The following is a 25,748-nucleotide window of genomic DNA, read 5'->3' on the forward strand; positions in this document are numbered from 1 at the left end:
GCAGACTTGTGTCCATTTTCTCTGCCATTGATGAACTGTGGACAAATATTAAGCAAATCACTTAACTTCTTTAATCCAAAAATTCCTTACAACACGGTTGTAAAGATTAAATGAGGGCACTCATGCAAAAACTTCACTTAGAAATGGCCTGAATGAAGTGAAAAATGGTGATCATTATTTTCATCATTAGACTTAGGTTGCACCTATCTGAAGTAACTAGATTAACCATTTTGAGTGAAACAACTGAAATGAAATAGTGACGAGTGTAGACAAGCCATTAAAGAGTTTAAAACTGAAGAGATCAAGGATTTATTTCCCAACTACAGACAATTATGTTTATAACTGTAAATAAGTTAATTTTGCTGGTGTAAAAAAATACCAAGAGAGCATATTGTCTCTACAGTCCCACTCGGCGGTAACATCCTCTCCGTCAGTATATAATTTTAAGGCACACATCTTACTATATAGCTCACCAAGGCCTTTACATTTCTGCACAGGCAGAGATGACAGAACTGTAGAGAAGCATGGAGTCTCTGTCAACAGACCAGACTTCTCACACGTTTTTTAAACCTTCTGAATATCTTTAAGTCAACTGTACTTTGTTATTTCTGGTATTAAGCTTTTAACTATGAAAATAGTGCAGCTTAAGAAAAAATAACCTCAGAGAGTTTGGTCGTTTAGCTGGGAATGGCAGCCAGCAAAATCTAATAAAATAAATAAAAAAGACAAACTTATAATGGCACCTCTGTGATGTCTTTTACCATAAAGAAATCAAGTATCTCCTAATTGCTCATCCCATTTACTCACATATTACTCTCGGTTAATAACAGACCATGTAGTGAGTAATTTGTATAAATGTAGTTCATGCCTAAATAGCTAATATTTCTCTTCATCTTTCTTTCATGCCTTGACACATCTTCTCTCATTTTCCAGCTCCTTGAACTACATATTTCCTTATTATATTTTAATTGACTTTTCATATTAAATTTTGCTTGAAAGGATGATTTGAGTGTAAAAGCACCAAAGTAGTCATACCTTCTGAGCAAAGTCTTATGTCATGTTTAATTTGATCCAAATTTTGATAGCAAACTCTGGCTTTCTTCTTTATTTCTTCCTATCAACACAATACAATCTAATAAAGGCATAGCTAAAAATAATAGAGAGAAGAAATAGTCTCTGTCATTCAAACACTCTGATTTCACCTTGACTTTCTCTATCATGAAACTCTATCATTTTTAAATGTTTGCTTGCTTTCTTAGAATCAAATTGTTAAAAGCCATATGCTATTTCCAAGCTCTGCATTCTCATTACCATTTAAAGTGTGCTTAAAATCAATTGAAAGTCAACACATCACATAACAAGGCACAGCTAGCATGTTCTGATCTGTGCAGTTGCATGGTAACTGCTCTCCTGTGAAACATCTGAATTCTCCCAGGTACCATGGTGATAGGCAGAAAGAATTTAAACAGTGAAAATATTTAAAAAAAAAAAAAAAAAAAAAAGATGAAAGAAAGAAGGAAAAAAAAAAAGATAAAAAGGCCTTTCAAAAAATGATGGGTTCAGTTACTTTAGATTTTCTAAATCTGAAATTATTTTATCTTCTTGCACACTGGACAAATCCAGAAAACAAATTCTCACATTGAAGTCATTTTTCCACATTGAAAAAGAGCAAGTTACTTCAAAAAAAGCCTGCCTTATGTTCGTGTCAATCTCTAGCTTAGTCAATGATTCTACAAGGTACAAGCATGACAAACAGCAAACAAAGGTGCTAGAGCTTCTCAAAAAAGAAAATCTACATGAAAAGCATGTGTCCAACTATTTTAATATTTACCAAAAGGCGTGATTCATTTAAGTTTATGTTTCTTGTGAATATGAGGGCTAATGGTTACTTAATGGACCGCCACCTAAACCCAGGAGAGCAGGTTCTCTGTCATTCTCCAGATCTGGGAGAGAAGATAACGTGTGAAAACAAACCATTATAAAGTTCAGCGGAGCCTTGTTTCCTGCCCCCCGGGTGAGATGTGGCCTCCCGGTCCGGTGCTGGGAGGGAGACTGTTGGACACCAGGATTTTAAAAGTCCCTTCCTGAATAGTCAAAAATGAACTGTAATTTCCTGAGAGATGCAGCCACAATCCTGTCCAAAGATGAATGAAAACAAGCCCAATCCCAAATGCAGAAATTTCGAAGACCTCCAAACCTGCCCCAGGGGACTTGTGCAGTTTGACTCTGAGACAAAGCAAGCAAGGAACATGCTCACCTCTTGCTAGTCAATTGAACGGTTCTAATCCTTCCTCATGGTACCAAGAAAATATGTACGTGAAGACAGGAAAATACAGCAAATCACAAATGGCCTAAGTTTCTCACTGGGCCTGTTTTTTCATATTGAGAACTTATTCCCCTACAGAAATAGCTATGCAGTTCACTTCCAGGCTCTTCTATATTAGAACTTTAAAAAAGTTCTGAATATCAATCCTACTGATGTCCTTTGAACATGGTAGATACTTATACCTTGGATAAAACCAGGACATTAATTCCTAAGCCCTTTCCATATATCAAAAGGATCAAAAGGTTCTTCTAGAACTTTGAAAGGAATCCATGACTTCTCATAGCTATGTGCATATATATACATACGTAATAAACAAGCGTAACTACACATTCAAAATGTGTGCCTACACATTTCTTTACATTGTATCACTAACCCTCACAAAATATGTGTAAGTCATTAATGCTAACCCATTATTGAGATTTAAGAAAAAGTAAATCTAAATTTAAGAAAAGTGAAATAATTTGCTCAAATTCACACAGATTATAATCATCAGCTCTTGAGCCTAGGATTATGTGATTCTCAAGACCCAGAGTCGTTCTGACATATCACACACTTCTATTAGCTAATTATTGTGGGTGTTTATAGAACTATTAAGAAAAATTTAGTTCTTATAAGGATTACATAAAAACTGAACGGAGAAGGGCTTAGGATCAACTAAAAATGGCTCAGATGGGGACAATTCTAAAGGCTCAACTTGGTTCGCAGCTCAGGAAGAAAATTGTCAAATGTTTATTGAGCACCTACTGAAGGATGAGGGATTTAGGATATGTGGTGAAGGGCCAAGTGGGTACCATTTTAGGGCATTCGAGAGCAGACTTGCAGGATGGAGGGAGCTGGGTACATGAATACCTGGGAGAAGCAGCTGGATGAAGCTCTGATCATGTACACACACACGCACACACACACAGGCACCACACACAACACAGATCCCCAGACCTGCCCCAGTCTTAGTGATCAGAGCCTATATTTCTCCTCCCCTCCCTTCACTGAGGGCAAACTTGAAATACAAATAAGACTTGGACAAGATTCCTGCACCCATCTTCAGTCACTCCATCACCACCTGCCTTTCCAACCTCCTGTTCTCAAGTGCCATATCCTTTTACAGACTTGTAACTTGCCTTAGGGTCAAACCTCTGCCTCTTGTGTCTGTGGAATTTCTTTTGTTATTACTCTGCTGTCCCTTCCTTGAGTCAGATGGTTTGTTCCATCTGTCCTCCCCTTTCTGCAGACGCCTTTCCCGGGCCTATTCTTGTTCTCAGTTAGAAGTTAATATCATCCTATTTTAACAGCTCATTAATATTAGGAGACCCTCTCTAATCAAGATAAATTATTGTAAACTGTATTCTTATCTACAGAAAAGCCCTGGGGATCCTAAAGAAGGAAGCCATGCTGATGGGGAACAGACAGTGGGCCTGGTGTTTGGGACAGAACATACAGCCCCATGTGTTTCCTCCCACCAGCCCATACTTCATGCTCTCAACCAACGGAAGATGCTCATCTTGGTCATGTCAAGACAAGAGCTTAATCTATTTTTCACATGACTGCTGAATTACCGGGGTGTACCAACTGCAAGTTGAATTTTTCTAGGTAAACTGGATTGAGGAGCTTAAATCTAGAGTCGGTTCATTAAAATATTCAAAAGACCACAATTTGAGCAGACTTAAAGTCTCATTATTGTTGAAAACATAAATTTTAGCTTATGTAAATTATTTTACGTAAAAAAATATTTGTGGTCAGTGTCAACAGTTTCATTACTTCTTTGCTTAGTATTATTTAATAATAATGTTTAAATACTATATACTTAATATGAAACAATATTGTTTTTAGATAAATTTAGGAACACATTAATAACAGATACTTGTGACCTGAATATTCTAAATAAGCAGAGAAATTATGGGATCCACAGTATGTAAGATGAACAGGAATTTTTAAAATATTATTTTAAAAAATCAGATGCAGAGTAGCTTTAACACGCAGAGCAAGATGTAAAATAATTTCAATTGAAGAAAAAAAAAAAAAAACACAGGAAACTAAGACCTACGTAAATAATGATAAACAACCAAAAGAAATTGTTAGCATTGGCAATGACGTAAAGAGTCCAGGATCTATAAAACATTAATTGGTCCCCATGTAGACTGTAAATACCCAACAGCATCCTTTGGTTCTAGGCCCCAAAAAGTACACAACATATTTAAAATCCTACCAGCACCATATGAAAGGTATAATAAATCTTAAATTAACCTACTGGCTGGCCATGAAGCCAGGAGATGAGGCACAGAAAAAGCATTTGAATCTCATGTGTGACAGACAGCCGTTGACTTCATAGAATTTCAAAAATAACACAGAATGGATTTGCAAAGACTTCACAGAAAAATGTAGTAATTTTAGGAAAAATTTAAAATCTCATTGATTAACCATTTGAGAGCCACACTCAAAGAAACAAAAAAGTTAATCTAGAGATATTATGTAGACATCTAGTCAAATCATCTTTTTCTTCTTCTGAAGTTAACCTAAGTGTTCTTAAATAATCATAATACAATCCACTGGCAAGTATACAACATAAGAAGAAAAGAAAATGTTATCCAGGTGTGAACTGAGATTTAGTGTACAGTGGATGAAGGTGTATTTTGTGTATTTTCCAACTACTGATTTGAAAATATGCATAATATTTATGTAATTTAAAATATTATGGATTGGCTACAAAGAAAGCCCTGTGCTCACGGAACTGACAACATAGCATGTCCTCTACCTCTGGGCCACTCACGCACTCTGATAGCATCCCGCATGAACAGGCGCTAAAGCGATGTGTGAATCGATACCCTTTTACCAAGAAAGGTGAAAGGGTGTACCAGTTCTTCTTACTTCATAAACAAGGGCGGGAAGGTGCAGGTCTCCACTTACTGTGTGCCACAATTTGCAGCCCAATTGCTACCAGATTGAGAGAGATACCAGGATGTAGCTATTGGGATGTAAAGAGCAGGGGGGAAAAAAAAGGATCTATATCATCTTCCTTCTCTAGGTCATTTTCTACCTTTTCTATTGTTTTCCATCATCACAGAATATATTGATTAACATTAAGAAATATGAAAGCCATCTTTATCTTATCACTTGTTCTTTCTTATACACGATTTTTGTTCTCTTCCTGTCACATCTATTTTAATGACCCATCTCAGGCAGGGTGAAATCAATTATGTAGAGAAATATTTAACTGGACGTGTTAAAAATCAACTTGTAATTTACTTTATTATTTCAATTTACTGGAGTAAGTCATTCATTTCTTGACTGTTTCATGTGTTTAAAACAATAAGATAAATGTACATTAAATTTATATAGCAGTCCATGTAAGTATAGTGCCTCTTTATTCTCCACATCTATGAGTCAGGGCTTAGCTCACAAAATATTGATTAAGCAATAAAAATGCTATATATTCAGCAGACAAATCTCAACTCATTTATAAATTAGATAGCCATGTACTCTTGTCACTCACTAACACAAAACTAATTAAAAACCATTTAGTTGCCTACTAACATAGATATATGTTTTATGCTCAGTGAACCAGTTTTTGTGCTAATTGGCAAAAACAATTGGATGGCTATTGTGCAGGCCCAAGGTGATGGGATTGCTGGTCCTCTAAGCATTCACCAAAGTTACTTTTCAAGTGTTTAATCAGATCCTGCACCATAACATCCCGAAGCAAGGGGCAGGGCTGGGGTCTGTGCCCTGTCTGTGCATCTTCAGATCTTCAGTCCAAGCTCTTTTCCACTACAAACTTCCTAACCTGGAGAATGAATTCCCACAAGACAATGCACTTGAAACACACTTACATTAAGAGCGGGTAAGATATGTCCTCAGCTTCTAGAAAAGAATGGATGGCACCAACATCAAGACACTACTGATGTGTGCTTTTCATTTTGTTTTTTCAAAATGGTTTTGTATTTACCCAAATGCTTGGTGACTAGAAAGTGTTCACCACTGAGAAAATCAAAACCAAGCTGAGGGTGGCTGGGGAAAGACTGGTGTTGCTCCCTCCTGACTTCTTTTTACAGTATTTTACATACTGATGGCTGACAAATAGACTATTTCAACTTGAAAATTAATCCAAATGAATAGTGCTTTTTTCCCCCAAAATTAGATTTACTTTTCAATAAATTGAATATCTTAGAATTAAGTGTTTGACAGTTAATATCCCACCACTCTCCCAAGTCAAAGGTCAGAGGACTTATGATGGAAAGATGGTTCTCATTTTATCAAAAAAGGGAAAAAGAGCACACATGATTCACTCACTTGCTCAAGGCCACTCAGCAATTCAGAGGAAACTGCAATGAGAGGTCTGTCTCAGGGAACACATGACTGTATAACCCAAGCACACATTGTGTAAGGGGAGAGAGATGAATGAGCCATTTAAAAATGCTTACTGTATGGTTCTTCATTTGGTTCATTCTAGAATGTTTAATCTAATCTCATCACCACCAATAATAAAGGAAGCTGAAATAAAAACAATCTCCCAGAACATTCCCTCATCATTCACCATGGGAGAGTTCCAGAGGTCTCAGTAGGGTAACTAAGATAATACAGCCGTGTGGATAGAGTTTAACCATGAGACATGTATGCTAAAGGGGGTGTGTTAAAAATTATTATCATTTTAATATCATCTTTGAAATAAGAGCTCTTATTCTAAGGATGAGTTTTTGTTTCAAGTCTTAAGGGTTTGGATTTCGTTCTTTTGAACTGTCAATTGTGAAGACCACATCTAAAGAGACATTTTACATTTGTCTGCTGAACGTGTGGTCTGGTTTGAGTAATAGCAAAGTGTTCACTTAAAAAAAAAAATCCACACTCAGGTCCTTTAATTTGTTGAAATAGTTAGAACTTGAAGAGCAAGTTCTAGTTCAAACGACCTAAGAATCAAATATGTTTTTCTGCTGTAGGTGGTGAAGAGGGACAGAAACCACAAGATTATATATCAAATGAGCAAACAAAACAAATCGGGAAAATCTCAGAGAGCAGAAGTAGTTCTTCCACAGGAATTCTTTGGAACTGTTGGCACATTGATGTCTGCTCTCCGTACCAATTAAAATGACCAAGATGAGCTCTCTCTCTCGCTCTTTTTTTTTTTTTTTTTTCATTCCTTTAGACAGCTACCAACTGATGACAAAGCAATTTCAAGGCTAAAATCTACTCTTGCCCATTTCCTGAAACACTGAAAGAATGCAAATGTAGTGGGTTTTTTTTTCAATATCCTTTTGAAAACAGAGTAAAATCGAGCTTCCTCATTCGATGGTAAAACTGGAAATTACAACACCTTCTCTAAGACATAACCAAGATACTGATTATATAAAATAGTGTAAATTTCCCTATGCCAAACCAGAGATGACTGATCTATAAAGGAAAGCCAACTCCAAAAAAAAAAAAAAAAAAATCTTTACTCTTTTTAATATTCACATGCTACCTTTGATACTCACATGCTACCATGAGTTCCTTTGACTCACCTAAAATCTATGAGAGCTAACTTACCTTCCTATGTTGTCCTTTTAGATATGAACTTCTTGTGACTTTGAAAAATACCATGGCCCCACTATACACATGATGGGATCATTACTAAATTGATCCCATGTCTACCATGGCCATGAAAATTTGCCTGACTGGTATTCTACCTTCAATTGTTTTAAAATAATATTAAACAAAGAGCCCTTTTTAAAGAGCTCTTTTATATCTATATATGGACACCATATTTTCAATTCCTAAATTGCGGAAGACTTGGCACATAAATAGAGGTGAGTTTTATCAGGATTATGAAACACCAATTTTGGGTATCATTTATTTTCTTCTTTTTTAAAATTTGATTTTATTGCAATAAGCGTACTTAAGATCTACTCTCATAACATAGTTTTCAAGTGTACAATACAATATTGTTAACTACAGGCAGAATGTTGTACAGCAGATGTCTAGAATTTATTCATCTTGTAGAATGGAAAATTTTGCCTACTGATTGAGCGTTATTTCTTACACAGAACTGCCAGTACCGTAAGCAGAGTAGATAAAAGCACAAGCTCTACAACCCCTGGGATTGAAGCCTGGCTCCACTATTTACTGTGTGACTGGCAGGCAAGTTACTTAACTTCTCTATGCTTCCTTTACCTCTTCTACGAAAGTAATTAAATAAATCATATATGTGTGTTTACATGTACATATAGCAAATATGTGTGTATGTATGTATTATATAGGTATGTGCATGTGACCTGTAGAACCAATGCCAACAAGGTAAATTACATAAAAAGTACCTGCTATCATTTATCACTGACAACCAGCAGAACTAGCATCGGTTCTCCTGAAGAACATTAAGAAAGGAAAATGTATGTACAATTACATTTTTCAATTATTCCTCAATAAAGCCGGAGAAAGGACAAAAGGAAAACGCACCACTCATTTTCAGTTTCCCAGCTTTTTATGTAGAGCTTCTAGAAGGTTCCGGAACCAGATGGAATTGTAAAATCTCCTGTGATTTAGATATATCTAAATAAGAAGAAAATAAAATCCATCCAACCTCAATCTCAATAAACTTAATTTTGCAGAATCCAGAACCCTAAATAATATATTCGGTACATAACACACAATAAAATACCAGTCATATTAACACTCATGCATATATAATTACACATAAACACAGTGAGTCTTTCTGTATACTGAGATTATAATTACTGGTTATTTTACTCCTTAACTTTGGATTTTACAAATTATCTACAATAAGGTTGCCTTACATTTGTGATCAGAAATAAAAAGGTTTGCATTTTTAAAATTGCACTATTTAAGAGATACTTTTGGTATTCTCAGTATAACTGAATATTACTGAGCCCCCTTTGAGTGGGAAAAGGAGGATGAGCATACTGATAACATAAATACTGCCCCCCAAAAAATGACAGTATGGGATAAACTGAATGTGAAAAAGATTAGTAACAGAAATAAAACATTTGAGCAAACAATCTTGCTCTTTCATCACAGAGGGCAGATACTCAACTCAGTCAAACCTGAGGAGGGGTGGCCTTGAAAGGCTTAGTGACTTGAGGACACTTATTGAGTGTTGATGACAGATGACTTGACAAGCATCATCTCCACTAATCTCATCTCCACTTTGTAGGGAGCTATTTGGACCACCGTTTTACAAATAACCAAACCAGGGTTCAAGGTCACTCAGCCAGTCAGCCGCCTCGGTGGAATGCCAACCACATTTCCTGGCTCAAAGTTAAATATCCTTTCACCATGCCACAGAGGCCCTCATCTGCCTCTTGCCTTTCCTCAGCCCTCTCATATCGTTATTCATTGCCTCTATCAGGCTCCCTGCTTCAAGCCCACCCCCTTCCATGTTTTTTGGATGCTGCCCCATTTGCAATGAAAAGTAAGCAAGAGTACAAAAGCCTCATATAGCTCCCACACAGAAAGCCTGACTAAGGTGGGGCCAGCGATGCCTGAACCCACCAGTATTCTCGCAAACTTGCAGCTGCAGACATGCACACCGGCTCTGCAAGGCTCATAAAGCAGCTTTCAGCACCACTTAGAACCCTGTGTGAGCGGGCATCTGCAGCGGCGGCCAGCTACTGCACAGTAAGTAATTCTCTGCTGAACCCAGGCAGGACTGCTGTGTGAGCAGAGAAGCGGGCATGGGAGCCCAGAGAAGAATGTCTGTCCTCTGTGAGGGCATATTGTTATGTCCTGAAAGGCAGGAAGGGGAGACAGAGCTGCAGAAATGTCTAAGCACTGCAAGGCTGACTGTCTTGACTCACCCAACCTAAGCACTCAATGTCTCCTGCAAATACAGAATTAAGACACCATCAAAAGGGTCTTTCACGGCTTTCATTAGCCCCTACATTTTTTTTCATTTGTACTTTTCAGTGCTTTTTTTTCTTATGTCATTGTTTAAACAAGGAAATACATGTGAAGTTCTGAGTCAATACTATATGGCCTGGTCGGTGCACAGCCCGTTCATAAAAGACATTTTCTAGTCCTGGGCAAATATTAATAAACTCTTGCATTTTGCGATGCAAGTAGCTAAGGAGCCCTAGTTCACCAGTGCTTAAATCGAGAGGTGAAGACAACAGAGCAACTTATTAGCAGAGCCTTCCTGAGACTGGGAGCTCTCAGGTGAGAGAAGGGAGAGCCTGTATTCCCTGAGAGATAAATAAAGAAATCCGATTGCAGGGATAAAGACAGTCCAGTTCACCACAGGGGCCAATCAGTAACAAAAAACAAATGCCAATCACCACCTATCTTAAAACACCCATACATCCATTGTCAGACTCTGATTAGCTTAAGAAAGGCCCATTTTCCCTTCCTTCTCCCTGATTTTCAGGAGGTTAGCTGCTGCTATCAGAGCATTATAATCAACACGCAGCTCTCATGTTACATAAAGGGAGTTGTATTTTCTTCCTTGAACAATCCCTTGAAGAAATACCCTTACATGGTGCAGAGAGTCTGATTTTGCCTTTATCCTGACAAAAATGTGCTTGGAGTTTCTCTCTGTGACATCTGCTGCCTGGTTCTGGGTTTATCTGGAGCTTCAAGTAACTGTTGCCGAAACAGGATTGTTCTGCTCCTAAAATCCATTGCTTTAACCCACATTTGAACTCTGTTCATGGGACAGAGCACCCGCCAGTTGCCCAATGGATTAATTCCTTGATTGCGGTTGGGGAACTCTGTCCACTCCAGGTAACCAGCAGCAAGGATTTGCAATGGGTTCAACGTGTTTCCTGAGTTTTTGATTCAACAAAATGGATGCACTTTATATATTCTTTATCATCATCTCTGTTTCTTTAAAAATTATGACATAGCATAAAAATTAAATGAATTAAAATGAATCATCATAAATAAATAAATGCCCCCTAAGTATATACTATTGGAAGTGTTGGGAGAGACAGTCTAACCTTCAGGGTTGATCCCTCCCAGTAATTTTCAGCATCTGTAGAGATTCTCTTTCAATGATTTTCCTCACACAGTTCCTAGAGCCCAAACCCCTCACAAGGACAATCTGACTCCTCACATGGGAATTTTCCTTAGGTTCTTCTCTTTCAGAAAGTAAGGGCAAGGACGGGGGAGTAGAGAGGATACTTAGCTTTAACCTCCAGTTGTGCAGTGAAACAATGTGAACATTTTTAATCTGAAAAATTCTGAAGAATATTATAGAAATACATAGCAAAAAAAACCCTAAACTATATCTAATATACACACCTACGTGAAATAAACACTAACTACAAATGAAAATCAGTAAGTGGGCTGGAAAAGATCTCTAAGAGTTATTGAGCAAATAATGTCTACCTTTAGGTTCCCAACTGAAGCTTTCTCTCTCTCTCATGGAGGTTCCTAAATTAAAACAAACCACGATTACCCTTTAAACACACACCGACATCATATAATGAGAAGGCTGTATTACATATATATCAGAATAATGTTCCTCTGGCTATTAAATAGAATGGTATCAAAACTCCCTTTATTTTGCCTTACCACCAGCTTGTAGATTTAAGAGTAGGTCCTAAGGATACCTTAAACCTAGTATATCCCACAGGGTATGGAGTAGTAGCTGTTACTAAGTATGTTCTATTGTGAGAGGGTACTGTTTCCTATAAACATCCTCTCATGAACCTGGAGAACATGCCAGAAAGACTTCTTATATACAATTTGGAGACACAAAAACCTAGATTCAGAAAAATAACGGTCGAATAAATATTTAAGATTCGTTTTTCCTCCAAAGCATGTGCTTCTTCCACTGACAGACTGCACTGATGAGGCTCCCTATTTGCTACCACCCCCAAGAAAAGAAATAGCCAGTGTGAACTATAAACTCCATGAAAAGAAAACCATAACACATAAAAGGAAACACACAAGTTAATGCCAAACTGCAGCCATCTTTGCAGGGAAGGCTGTCATCCGTAGTCAAGACTTCATCCCTCCAAAGGCTATGACCCAGGGTGAAATGAAGTGACAGAATCGCATCTGTCACACATCCTAATTACACTGCAAAATGACCCCAAATATTAGACCTATTTTCATTCAAGTGAAATGTAGAAAAGGAACTTTTGGGTACCAACCATCCTTAAAACCTCCATAAATAAACACATTGTTTTCTGGATAAAATTTTTAAAAATTACTTAAAATCTTTTTTTCTCAATTATTTTAAAATAATTGATACTGCAAAACACACTTTGTAAAATGCATGCAATGTCACCATTGCATACGGAGAATTTAACACGTTATTCCAGAAGAACATGGAAATTTTCACCCTGGGATCCATCTCCAACACCACCATCGTTGTACTCACAATTACGTATGAGTGCCCTTGAGAACTGGGGTTTTGAACCTAAAAGACAGTTATAACCAACATTTTGTTCCCAAAAGTGGAGACGTGGTAGAATTTTCTAAGCTGTTTGAACTAGGACTCAATGGTACTGTCAAACTATTGTTTTCCTTTCTTTGACCACTAAATGTAGAGGCCAGTCTTTTCTGGGAATAAGTGGCATCCTGTAATGAGCCATGTGAAGCCATGGGCTTGTCATGCAGAGCACTGCTTGCTCTGTTCTAGAATCCTGGAATACTGGACAACTGCTGCTGCCTCCGGACCATCTCCAAACAAATGGGAAGCTAATTTGCATAAGCCTCATTTTGATTTTATTCATCCTCTGCCCAAGTCTAGATCAGGATGCCTAATACCATCCCACTGTGGGAGGTCTCAGGCATTTAAAGGGCATTTGTGGTCAAAGAAGGCATGGGTTCCAGAGTTCAGTTTCTGTTTGAAATTAAAAGCTGAAATGATAGAAAGTCTGTTGTAAGATACAAAGGAAAAAAAAAACACAAAAACTCAACTAAAGTATAAACATGGAAGAAACCAGAACCATCGCTATAATTTTCTCTCTCTACTTAGGAGCTAGAAAGCCACCACTTAAGGAGTGCTTATGATGTACTCCAGACACTTTACCTGCATGTCCACATTTAATCTTTTTTTTTTTTTTTTTTTTTTTACTCTCTGATATACAAGTAATGACCCAGAGGAAAAAGAAAGTCAAAAGGCAGGTGGTTTTCTCAATGTTAAACATCCTCTAAGCAGCAGAAGCAAGATTCACGCCATAGTCTCTGGCTCCAGTCCCATTCCCTCTACCCAGCATCCAGGTGACCTCCCTTCTGTTCACCTGTTGTTTTCTGACATAAGCCTACCATATCACAGGAATGTGTCCTAATAAGCGTAGACAAAATCTTCAGCAGTTCACTCAGTTTTTGAGTGTTTTATTCTCCTTGAACATGAAATAGGCTGAGACAAACTGTTAACTTAAACGAAACTCTATTTAGGGCTATGAGCCAGGTTTGTAGGTGTGTGTGAATATTATTTTCCAAGAATAAATCGGCTCAATGTCATAATAAATGCATGCACACAAACAATCACACACACACACATATATAGGAACACGTATTTCTTGAGCAAATGTGATCCTGTTACAAGAAAAAAAAACAAAATTACTTCTGAAAACTCTACAAAAATTCTGCAACACTTATAGCACCTTCTCTATCTCATTAATTCTGGCCTGAAGTTGCTACTGTCAGGCAATCCAGGCGTACTGGCCAGCAGACACCCACCTGCTATTAGGCTGAATGGGCCTGGCATCTTGACATTCTATTGATTCCAATCCAAAGCTTATGTAAAAAAGGCAGCTCAGAGTCCAAAAGGAATTTTAGCCACAAATACTTTGGGAGAAATCCAAACAACTAAAAACAGAAAGAAAGACAAGATGCAAATCTGAGTGACAAAATTGAGACAATCCAAGCCAGACTGGTGAATGTTCAAGGACAAATCTACAAATGACCCAGATATCCTCTTTTGATAACTACTTATTTTAGGAAATTCCAACAGCCTATGCACTGAGTGAGCATTCCCTCCTAACCTGGACTATTGGTATATATGTTCACAAGAGTATTTATTATTATGCCAGTATGTTGTATGCCAGTATTATGCCAGTATGTTGCTTTCAATTTTTGCCCTCTGACACGTGTACACACTCAGTAGAAATTTGCTGTACAGTCCCAATCACGATGAACAATTCAGGTTCCTAAGCAATTAAGATGAACCAGAAACTATATAAAGTGGTTCAGAATACTGCATTCTTTAATCTTCAAAACAACCCTACCAGCTGAGAGTTTTATTTCCATTTTACAGATAAGGAAAATTGAGGTTCTGGGAGGTAAAGTCATTTTCTCCACGTAATTGGGAAATGAGATACTAGGGGAGAAAAAGCAGCAGGATTCATTTATAAATTCTCTGAAACCTCCCAGCCCTCCCCCACCTCCCAGATCACCTAAGCATAAATGAAATGGGTATCCGTTCAATTTCCAAATCCTGGCACTCATGGCTTTGGTAGCAGCTGTTTGTCACAGTCAACTCTACATAAATAGATTGGCTCTGGAGGTGTTCTTTAAAAACCAGACCAATTCTGTCTTACTTTAGCCAAGAGAAGACACACATTTCAAAATAAAAGTGAACATACAATTTTTGAAGGAGGAGAAAGAGAAACCTGTAATCCCATCGAGCAGCATATATTTCAACTGGCCCCACTCCTACCGTCCCACTCCCCACTCCCACCAGCCACTGCACAGCTCCCACTGACTTCAAAGACAGCTCCAGGAGAAAGGAGCGTGAGGTCTGTCAGCGCCAGCTGGAAGGTGGACCTTATGCCTAGGGGAGGGTGGGTGAGGAGTACTACTCCACTGCAGACGCCAGTCATCTCAAAAAAAGAATTCCAGTGTTTTCCAAGAGCTGATTGCTATCAGGGCTGCCGGGGAGGATCAGAGGGTATGAGGTTCCAACCGGGAGGAATGTGTTTCTGCTGCCCAGATATTTCCCAGGTTGGTGAGATGGTTCCAGGTTTTTGAGTGCTTGTCTGGGTTTGAGGAGCAGGGACAGCCGTCTAGATGTCAATTAGACTCAATGGACCCCTTTTACCATGACAAGGCAGCAGTATTTCACCCTTCAAGAGAGCTAGCTGTCTGTGACTTTGTGCATTTCTATCAATTGAAGCAATGCTTTTTTTTATAAAAGAATGCTCCTGAATTGAGCTACATAAAGTAAGTCAGATAACCAAAAAGTTCCTTAAAATCGTTTGTTACATTCCCCAACCCCCATTTGCCCCACACTGTTGCGGTGTCTATTTTCTTTGCCTGAGTCAGGGGTTGGAGGCTCTGCCTGGAAGTCAGGCAGATGCATTCTTCCCTCTGTTCTGCCTCTGATTTACAAGGTGACTTCTTAGAGAAAGCCACTTAGCCAACTACTCTTGGTTTATCATCCGTCGGTTATCATTGTTACTGCTGCCATTATCATTCAAAATGATTATAGACTTATAAAGATGTTCTCATCTGATAATAATGTTCACAATATGCTTTTACACTGCCGAGTTAACAGTGTGCCCATGATTTTTGTTCTGGCACAAATCACAAAAGCTGCTGCAATAGAATGCTTAACAGTTTTCTAAATGGTTATATGAAGAACTGGGGGGGAAAAGGTGCTAATGTATTTTTATTAAACAACAAACTGGATGTCCTTTTGTGCATAGATGACATTTAAAATATCTGGCCTTTTCCTCAACTCACAGTTTGACAAACTCTTTAAGGGTAATGATTGCCATTTGCTGAATAAAGGCCCAAGTCTGACCTTGACCTTCTTACTCAAGTCCTATTGACAGCAGGGAAAGTAAAACACACATATTGAAGGCAGAGCAAGATCCTCGGAGGCTAATAAACTGACTAAAAAAAAGTATACTGCCCAGAAAGCAGAACAGCAAAGAGAAGTGCTGCTGCAGGAAATTAATAAAACTCCAGGCATCTCCTTTGTAGTCACAACAGCCTTGGGCTTGTGACTACAATTCTTTTCATGCATGCACTCAACTTTCCTTAATGTCAATAGGGCTTCTGCAATAGTGCTGCAGGAGAAAATGGATTCATACGTCATTTAAAATGAATCATTTCACTTCCTCTCCTCCATTTTCATACATATTGACAAAATATAAAAATACATTTTCTTAAAATCAATTCTGCTTTGTAGTTTTCTCCTCTAACAGCAAAAGCAGACATCAAAATTATAAGATCTGATAGCCTTTGAATAATTATTTAAATAAGGTCACCCACAATGGAACTCCGTGGATCGCAGATTCGCCAACCCAGAATGAAAAACGCAAATGGCAATGTGTTACAAATCACTCCTTATTTATTTTGAGATTTGAATTTCCATTTTATTTTTAACAAGCGCTTCACAGTTCACTGACAAATGTCCTGAGCTATATTTAGAGGAGTAACAATATTTAAGATCAGGCGCACACATGGGCAGAGTTGGCTTTTCACTCTTTCTAAAGAGAAATACAAAGCAGGTGCACACCGGGTGAATTCCATGTCAAGGATTGGGGTCTGCCACCAGAATTTCTGCTCCCCTCTGAGCGCAGGGTGTTCCTGATCTTGGCAGCACATCTGGAACATTCCCAAGGTGGGTTTGTAGTGCCCTGCCTCCCATGCAATACAGTATTTCCACCATCAAGCAAGCAATTAGTTTTAATATGGAGCACTGCAAATCCGAAATGAGTGTGAAAACAGAAGAACAAATGGCTTGTTAACCTACCCACAAAAGGTACAACCAGTTTGTCCTGCCATTGCTTTAGGAATTAGATTTTCAGAAATTGGAACACACAAGTCTTTGGCTTTCCTTGAAAAAATGCCGGAGGCAAGGAATATGCTGATTGCTTTTCAAAGGAGGAAAAGAAAGTGTTGAAAGCTCTTAATAACCTATAAAGTTCCAAGTTTGCAAGCACCAAACACAAAACAATGATAATGTTTTAGCACTTTATAAATGTAAGTCACTCTGTCTACTGTTTGGAGAAAGCAAATACTTTTAGACAAATTATAATGCCACTGCCTCTATGCCCAAAGAGAAGAAAACAGCCAAATACTTGGAGACACCAGAAGATAACCATGGTGATAAAAATACATAGCTCAAGTTCTAAAAGGAAAATAAGAAAACACAATAATTAAAATAGCAACCAATCTGAAAGAAACCTGAATAACTGAGGGTTTGGTCAGGAATTTCTGAGGCTGCCTCTGACCGCCACAATGTTAAATATAGCATGACAAACTTCCAGTTATAAAATAAGTAAGTTATGGGAATGTAATATACAGCATAAAGGGTATGGTCAATATCATTATAATAACTTTGCATGATGACAGATGGTAACGACACCTATTGTGGTGATCATTTCATAAGGTATATAAATATGGAATCACTATGAGGTACACCTGCAACTAATAGGATATTGTATGCCAATTATACTTCAATAAAAATTTTTAAAAGAAATGTTTATTACAGAAGAAAATAAAATGTTATTCATTGTCTCTAGCAATAAAAAAACAGATAAATAAATATAGCACAGATTTTGAGTAAAGGAAGATCATTTTATCTCAAGACTGGTCACGGGTAAACTCGATGCTAGATTATCAATCAAAGGGAACACAGAGTATAAGTAAACAAGCTCACAGATAAATAAACATCCTTCCCAATTCTAGAATATGCCCTCACAAATGGAGTGTTTTTACAGGCAAGAGGGAATTAAGGTTTGCTGAGCTCCTTAAAAGCCGTGTCCCTCCCAGACACTGTGCTAAGCACTTAACATATATTACTTGCTTTAATCTTCCGGATAACCCAGCCAAGTAGGTAGCATTATCACTTCTTTACAGATAAACCATCTGACACTCAGAAGTGGAGGAGCTTAGCAGCAGAACTAAGGCTAGAAGGTGGCTGAAGGGGACAGATGCAGCCCCATGTCCACTGGTGTTAAACTGCATCTCTTTGGTCCCCTTTGGAAAACATTTACCCAGGACGTGCCAGGCAAGGTATGAAACCTGTCTTCCCTCCTACACACGCTCAGTCTCCACAGCTTGAAATTGCTGCTGCACATTGTCCATTCATTAGCCCATTGGACCTATGGTAAAAAGTATGGTCTGGGGTAGGATTTTCAATACTTGTTGTAAACACCATTGTTTTGGGGCCTCAGGGATCCAATCTGTTCATCTCTTATCACTCCACTTAGCTACTCTTTGCATGAGATTACCAATGGAGAGGCTCTGTGCCAATCTCAAGGCAGAGAACTATTCCATTTCCCCAGTTCTAACCAAGCATGGACTTACTAAAAAGGTGAGCCAATCTGGAGGCACTTATTATTTCTTTCTTGAGAGGCAAAGCCCTGAATCCACTGCAAAACCATGTTTTGAGGGAAAACAGAGGGATTGGTAGATATTTTTGAAGTTTGAAGAAACCTTTCAATAATCAAATTGTCATCAGCCCCAGAAAGTGGGAAATGGGATTCTAAGTCACACAGTCTCCTATTATTCTACCCACTCCAAGGTACTGAGATGTATCAGATATACATATTCTGTATTTACCTGCAATTTTATGTAGGGCCTGTTTTAGACATAAGGATTGTGTAGGACGATCTGGGTTCCGGTTTCAAGATGTCAGTGAGACAGTTAAAAGTCTGGGAGCAAAGGTTGGGAAAAAACAACCCTCAGACAGATGACGTGGCTGGGTCCAGTTAGCTGAACTTGGCAACCACCACCAGCTATCACAGGCTCTGTGCTAGTATCTACCGTATTCACAAGAAAAGTGTGCCCATTTAGTGCATAGAAAATCACATCAGATAACTTATTAATAAGAGCTTAAGCAAAAATGTTTGCTTATCTAATGGTTACAGGTCTTTTCAGCTGAATCAGTCTACAATAAGTGAGGGAGGTACCCAGAGATCAATTTCAGTGAAAATGACTCTTGTAAGCTCTGACCTGGTCTGCTCCTAAACAATGGCTGATGCCTTTGTTTCTTACCTTACTCGGTACTTACTGGGTAAATGTTTTCCAAAGGGGACTAAAGCAACGCAGTTTAACGCCAGTGGAAAATACTCCATTTGGAAGAATAATTATTTGGGAAGACAACAAATTGGTCAATGGGGAGGTCACAGATTCCTCTTAAAGCCTCACGTCAAAATAGAGTTGTGCAATTTAGGAGAAGGTGGCTGTACCCACATGAGAAACTGGAACAAATTTCCATATGAAGTGATGGCTTAATAGGAGCCATGTGGCTAAATTCCTTTTCACTCTTAAAAAAAAAAAAGAAAAGGAAAGAAAAAAATCTTCTGTTTTAGAAACAGTGAATGCAGCACTGGCAAAACGCAGTAGAAAGGGAAGAAAATGAATGAAAGATTAAAAAATAAAGCATCTCCAAAATGTCTTTCTAATATAATGGTCCTGAAAAGGATCAAGATACACATCACAGTGCGGCACCCAAACCTCCACAAACATCTCTTTGTCTCAGACCCTTTTTGACCCCTCAGTATGAACACTTGTGAAAGAACCAGAGATTTCTTGGCTCTCTATAGCATGAAAGGTTGTCAGGTGAAAGAAAATAAGATGCAAATGGTGCATGAGACATATGTATGCAACAAAACAGTCACTGTTGATCAGAGATTCAAATTAACCAGGCATCGTGTATTTTTACTTATTAAATCTATTATCCCCATAACGGAACAATCAAGCAGTCCTGAGAAATTTTGAATGAACTATTTTTAAGCTGGTTAATGGTGCAACCAGAGGTCCTTAGTCCATATTGTGCTTCATGGTGTCCTAGGAGGCTCTCTGAAAAAGCAGACTCCTGGGACCTTCCCCTAGAGATTCATTCTCCTAGGGGCCAAACATCACTGCATTTACAAGCTCTCAGGTGAATCCTAATGCATGCACATTTGTGAATGACTGTTTTAACCCAGAGTAACAAAAAGAAATGAGGAAGACAAAGAAGCCAGATTTTTCTGATGGCTGAAATCACTCCATTAGGTCTTTAAAGGTGGCTCAGATGTCTTAAATTTAAGACAGGGTTAACTTGAGAATGTCAAAAAGAGATCATGTAAGCTCAAATATTGGTTAAGAAAATATTGTCATGGACCACTTCTTCATTACCCAGATGAGGACCCTGAGGGAAAATCACTCACTCTAAATTAGCAATCCAGAAGCACAACCAAGAATAGAATCTCTGACACCTGATGCCAGAATTTACCCTATGCTGTCATTTCTAAACAATTCCTTCTTACATCCTGTTTCTTGAACAGCTGCAAGAGTTGACACACCCAACAGAAGGAGCTGAGACATTTTTCTGCCCTCAGCTAATGTGCAACTGCCTTCGTTACAAAGTTAACTGTCCAATCAAAACATAACATAAAGAAATCTACATTTGAGTCAGGAATTACCTTAACAGATGTAAGCTGCTTCTTCACTGTATCACTAGATGCTAATATAGCATTAAAAGAGAGTAAAGAAAAATCTAATTGCACTTCAATGAAAATAAAACTCAATCACGTTTTTATTCCAAGGGTGTGTGTGTGTGTGTGTGTGTGTGTGTGTGTGTGTGTGCTGTGTCTGTGGCAGGAGTGATAAAGGAGGAAGTGTTGAGTGTTTCATTCTCTTACCATCAGCAAAATTTCTTCTCTGTGATATACTGGTCATTTAAATTAACTCCCCACCACCCTTCCATTTACAATTGAAATGAACTTCCCTCCCAAGGAGGCTATATGTGACAATTCTGAGTTCTTAATTCTGAGGTCCAAATGTCCAAAAAGATGATTCAGCCCAGGAAAGACGTTAACAGACAAACTGTGGCTACTCAGTGATAAAAATGACCAAAAACTGGGAAGGTCAAACTGAAGCACAGGCCTGCATGCAACGGGAATTCAGTAGAGTGAGGACTGCTGTATGTGTGATGCACCCAGCACAGGGCGTGGTACAAGCCTTACTAAATGGTAAGAATGAGAAAGAAGAGCATGCGTGCATTTCCGTGGGCCCAATGCGTCTGCAAGTCACCATACATTTGCCAGTACTTAGGTACAAACTACTCCGCGCCTAGCTACGTGCAGAACAAATGAGCTATAAAATAATATCAAGGCTACTGTCTGCACATAATTGTCTTATAATCAATTAATCAATGCATGTTTAATAACAACCCCCACTGTGAACATGGGACCTGATTAATTGATGTAAAAAATACAAAAAATTCTAAGGTGTGCTCCCCTGCTCCCCAGGTCTTGTTTGAAAAGATAACAGATACCTTCTTGGGAAGCTAATGAAAATGATATAAATAACAATAAAAGGACAACATAAAAGTATGAGTGGCAGGTGATGACTAACTGATGGATAGTCAGAGAAGTGGTCATTCCGATGAGCTCTGAGGAAAGGGAACGGCCATGAGTGAAAGCAGTCTGGGAATTCTTCATGGAAGATAAGCCACTGGGGCTTGGCCTTGAAAGAGCAGGATTTAGATACATAGAGAAGAGGAAATCCTAGGTTTATGATACAAGTAAAGCCACAGAAATGATGCAATAGGGCTAAGTGATGACTTAGAGATCTCTAGTACATTCTCCATGACCTTTATAGCCCTGAATGCCGGGCACAAAAGTTGGACCATTGCTATTAATACTTAGGCCTACGGTTCTAAACATTTTATTTGTCTTGCCACTATAGCACCATCAGATAATAAGAGTGATCATTGTCAAGGCACCGCCACACAAACATGTGGCGGATTGCATTCCATTGGTTGTAGATGATATGAAATCCTAGTAAATTGGCATTAACACCGTCCTCCCACCACACACACACACACACACACACACACACACACTTCCTTTTCACTGACAGCATAACAATGGTGGCTCTTGGCTGCCTTGGGAAACAGAAGCCACGAAGAGTTTTGATAAGCTGAATCAAGAGACATGATAAGGAAAGAAGGTGCTAACTGTGTTCTTCTAACATCACACGCAGAGTCTGATTAAACAGAGTCCCTCTGCGGCTCCAGTGGACTCACCCCAGCCCACCTTGTTACGATTCTTCCCACTGCACCACGGTAAGAAAATCCAGGAAATATTCAGTGCCCATGATTAGTAATCACTTTTGATTCTCTTTTCTGGAATCAGTTTTGATCTAGCCTTTGGACATGTCAATGGAAGGGAGGAGCCCAGAGTTTAGACAAACCATTTCTCCTTTCTTATGCCCACACCAACTACCCAATCCATTGGGTTATACTCTTTTTAACTGCCAATTTTGAACTGTGAAATGAAAATGTCACTTTCTGCATTATTTGGCCACCTAATAATTTCATAATCCTCCCTACCCCACAACATTCTTTATATTTATAGTTTGTTCAAGTTTCTGAAACTAATATATGGGTGTGATGATTTCCGTTTTTAAAAGAATTTCTAGAATAGAAAAATTTTAAGGCAGATCCAAATATATATATATATATATATATATATATATATATTTGGATATATATATATATACACACATACACACACACACACACATATGTAAAAACATTATAGCTGTCAACATAAGAAACGTCCCAACCTGTAGAGAATTTTTATAAGGGTTTATTTGAGCCAACCTGACGACACATACCAGGGAACACGATCCCAAATGCTCCCAACAGTAATAGTTTTGTAACTTCTTTTATGCATTTGAAATTAAGGAGGGAAAGCAAGGAAGAGTGGAGAAAGCAAGGCGGGGACTGGATTACAGGGTAGTTTACAAGATTGTGTGCTTTTTAGAAAGAGGGGTCTCAAAGGGTAGTCAGTTATTAGAAGGTAGGGTCTGAAAAGATGCATGTCAAAGGTGTGTGACCCTAGATGCACAGAAACAATGGACAGGGCTTGCTTAAGGCAAAGATAAGCCTTTCACTAAAGAATTTATAGGCCTGAGGTGTGACTACCCACCCTGACCTGCCCAGTTAGGAGTTTATGATTTATTACAGTGCCCTTTTTCATCCACATGGCTGATCCAAGCTAACATCATGGTGACTTAAACTGATGCACTCTTCGGGAGAAACACATTAGCCGACAGCATCCTGTGCTGAAGTGTAGTATATCCATTTTAAACCACTTCAGCAAAACAGATGAAGAAAAGCCCTGGGTTTCAAATCCTAGGGCTATCACCAGGGCCCAAGATACACTATTATCACCTTACACTACTCAAACACAATACCACTGAGAACCACAAATAGACACTGTCTTAAGAAACAGGTTGTACAAACACTAGAAGCAACGAATGCTTTAAAAATCTAAACTCTTGACTCAGTGGAGAATGCAATGAAAAGTATAATGGAATACATTTAGCTACCCGAAATGTTTTCAAAGAAATAATGAGAATTTGAAGGAAAACAAAACATAAAGCATTCCTTAAAAACCACACACTTTACTCTTTGCTTTTTCATTAAGTATACAAATTAAAGCACGTCTATGCAATGTTTTAAAAATAATTGACCGCTAAATGTGAATTCATTTAGCTGCTTCCAATACTGTGGTCAGGTTGAGGTAAGAAAGTAAAATTATGAATCCTAATGCCTAAAATGAGAAAGGAGTTGAATTATTACATGTTTAATTTTCCTGTGTATCTACGGACTTATTTACAATATCCTCACATAAATTCTAATCTAGGAAAACCAAGAGATTTCATCTTTAATACTCAATGCAAACTTGGCAAAAGAACGAAAAACCATCTTTGAAGGAGCCAAGACATAATTTATGTGTCAAAATGACAACCCTACCCTCTTGGGTGATGGCTGTCAATACCGGGAGGATGATGGAGATATACAGCCTTATTTGGTGTGAAAGCTTGTCACTTTCTGTTCCTGGTTTTTTCCTAAGGCTTAAAGATGATATGCCCATTTGGAAAAAGCCTATTTAAAGAATACTGTGGTAAATGAAATGGACATACCGACATCTTATAAATACCACTAATAGTCACTGTCACATCTAATTAGCATGGTCCCAAAACTGAACTAGCCAAGAAAACATCTTGGTAATGACAACACTTGTGATCATTTTATGGCTAATGCAAAATCGCTCCAAAAGTACAGGGAAAAAAATGCTTTAATAACATATTTCAGGTTTGGTAGTCTGCCATTGTCTCATTGGTGTTTAGCAAGATAAATGTATTTTTTAGTAGCACTGATAAAACCAAAACAAACCATGGTAACCAAAGAGCTTGGGGACAAAATAAACCTCATCTGAAATTCTTAAAACGCACTCCTTATTGTGACTGTCTGCAGACTTTCATTAGAACTCTAAAGTGAGCCCACAATGTCCTGGTTCCTAATGGGTCCCCGTCTCTGACGTTTATCTCTAAGGACCAAGTTGAAGGCATCCAAGTTGCTGTTTGCTGCAGGAAATGATCTCTTGCTCCTGTAGTGCTTACCCTGTCCTCATGGTCACAGTCCCAGCACAAAGGACTCCATACTGGGTTCTGCAATCTTTGTCACTCCTGGTGCTATTTCTTGATCAGCCCAGAGAGCCAGCAGACCTCAAATTTCCCGTTCACTCCACCCCAGGCAAGAAAAAGGAAACCTGCGTGGGCAATCATTGCCTTAACAATAGATGGTCAGCTGCCAAGGATGTGGGGTAATGACAAAGCTCCTTTGGACAGACACTGTTCCTCTTTTCTTTCTAGGAGGAATCTAAGAACAGTGCTCAACGGCAAAATGACAATCACATGTTCAGGATAAAATGTCTTCTGTTTGTCCCACAGAACTGTCACTAGTTGGCCTCAATGCCCAAAAGGTCCACCATTAATATAGTCTTTTTCAGTGACCATTGTAGTTGCTAGGAAATTACTGTTAAAATGCTACGATTTATCATAAAGGGTTAACTGATCAATTATTATCATAGCTGGCATTACCAAAATAAAGGTAAATTGAACTGCAAATCCTTAAGGGAATAGTAGATTAGGGAAAAGGGATGGAACACATGAAAGGCAGGGAGAGGTGACTAATATATACCAGGCGCTGTGCTAGACATTTCTATATCATGTCAGTTAATCATGACTTTGGTAATGGGTTTTCCACTTTACAGTGAAGCCAGGTTTCAAAAGATTAAGTAACTGACAAGAGAAAGGTAATGATCCCAAGACTAGCAAGAGAGAGCAGCTAAGATGGACCTCCACAATGAGGTGTCCTCATTAATTAGGAGGGTATGGGGGGCAGACAGGATTGGGACACTGACTCCCTGAGGCAGCTCATGGAAACAAAGAAGAAAAGACAAAAGAAACAGCGTGGTCAATGGGTTCTGATGCTCAATCACCATCTTTTGAGCCATTTAGTCCACAGTTGCTCTAAGCTTCCTGAATGTGAGCACATTTTTAAGGAAAATCACCACCGATATTATATAACAGAAGGAAAATTAAATTCATTTGCAAATATACACAACACTAACTGTTGTCTTGGTACTAGTGCCTCACACATGGTCATTAGGGTTTTCCAATCATCTTCTAACTTCAGTGTTCATTCTCCTTATGATAAACCTTTTAATTGCCCAAGCAGGGCAGAGATACT

The 25,748-nt window shown here is 38.5% G+C and overlaps 1 protein-coding gene across 3 annotated transcripts in view; it reads right to left on the reverse strand.

The window, feature by feature from the left end:
• FLRT2 (fibronectin leucine rich transmembrane protein 2) overlaps positions 1-25,748 on the reverse strand; it is a 99,824-nt gene that overhangs the window by 38,613 nt on the left and 35,463 nt on the right. The window lies entirely within an intron of this gene.

The sequence above is a fragment of the Rhinolophus sinicus genome, linkage group LG03, assembly GCF_036562045.2.
Source record: "Rhinolophus sinicus isolate RSC01 linkage group LG03, ASM3656204v1, whole genome shotgun sequence".
Taxonomy (NCBI): domain Eukaryota; kingdom Metazoa; phylum Chordata; class Mammalia; order Chiroptera; family Rhinolophidae; genus Rhinolophus; species Rhinolophus sinicus.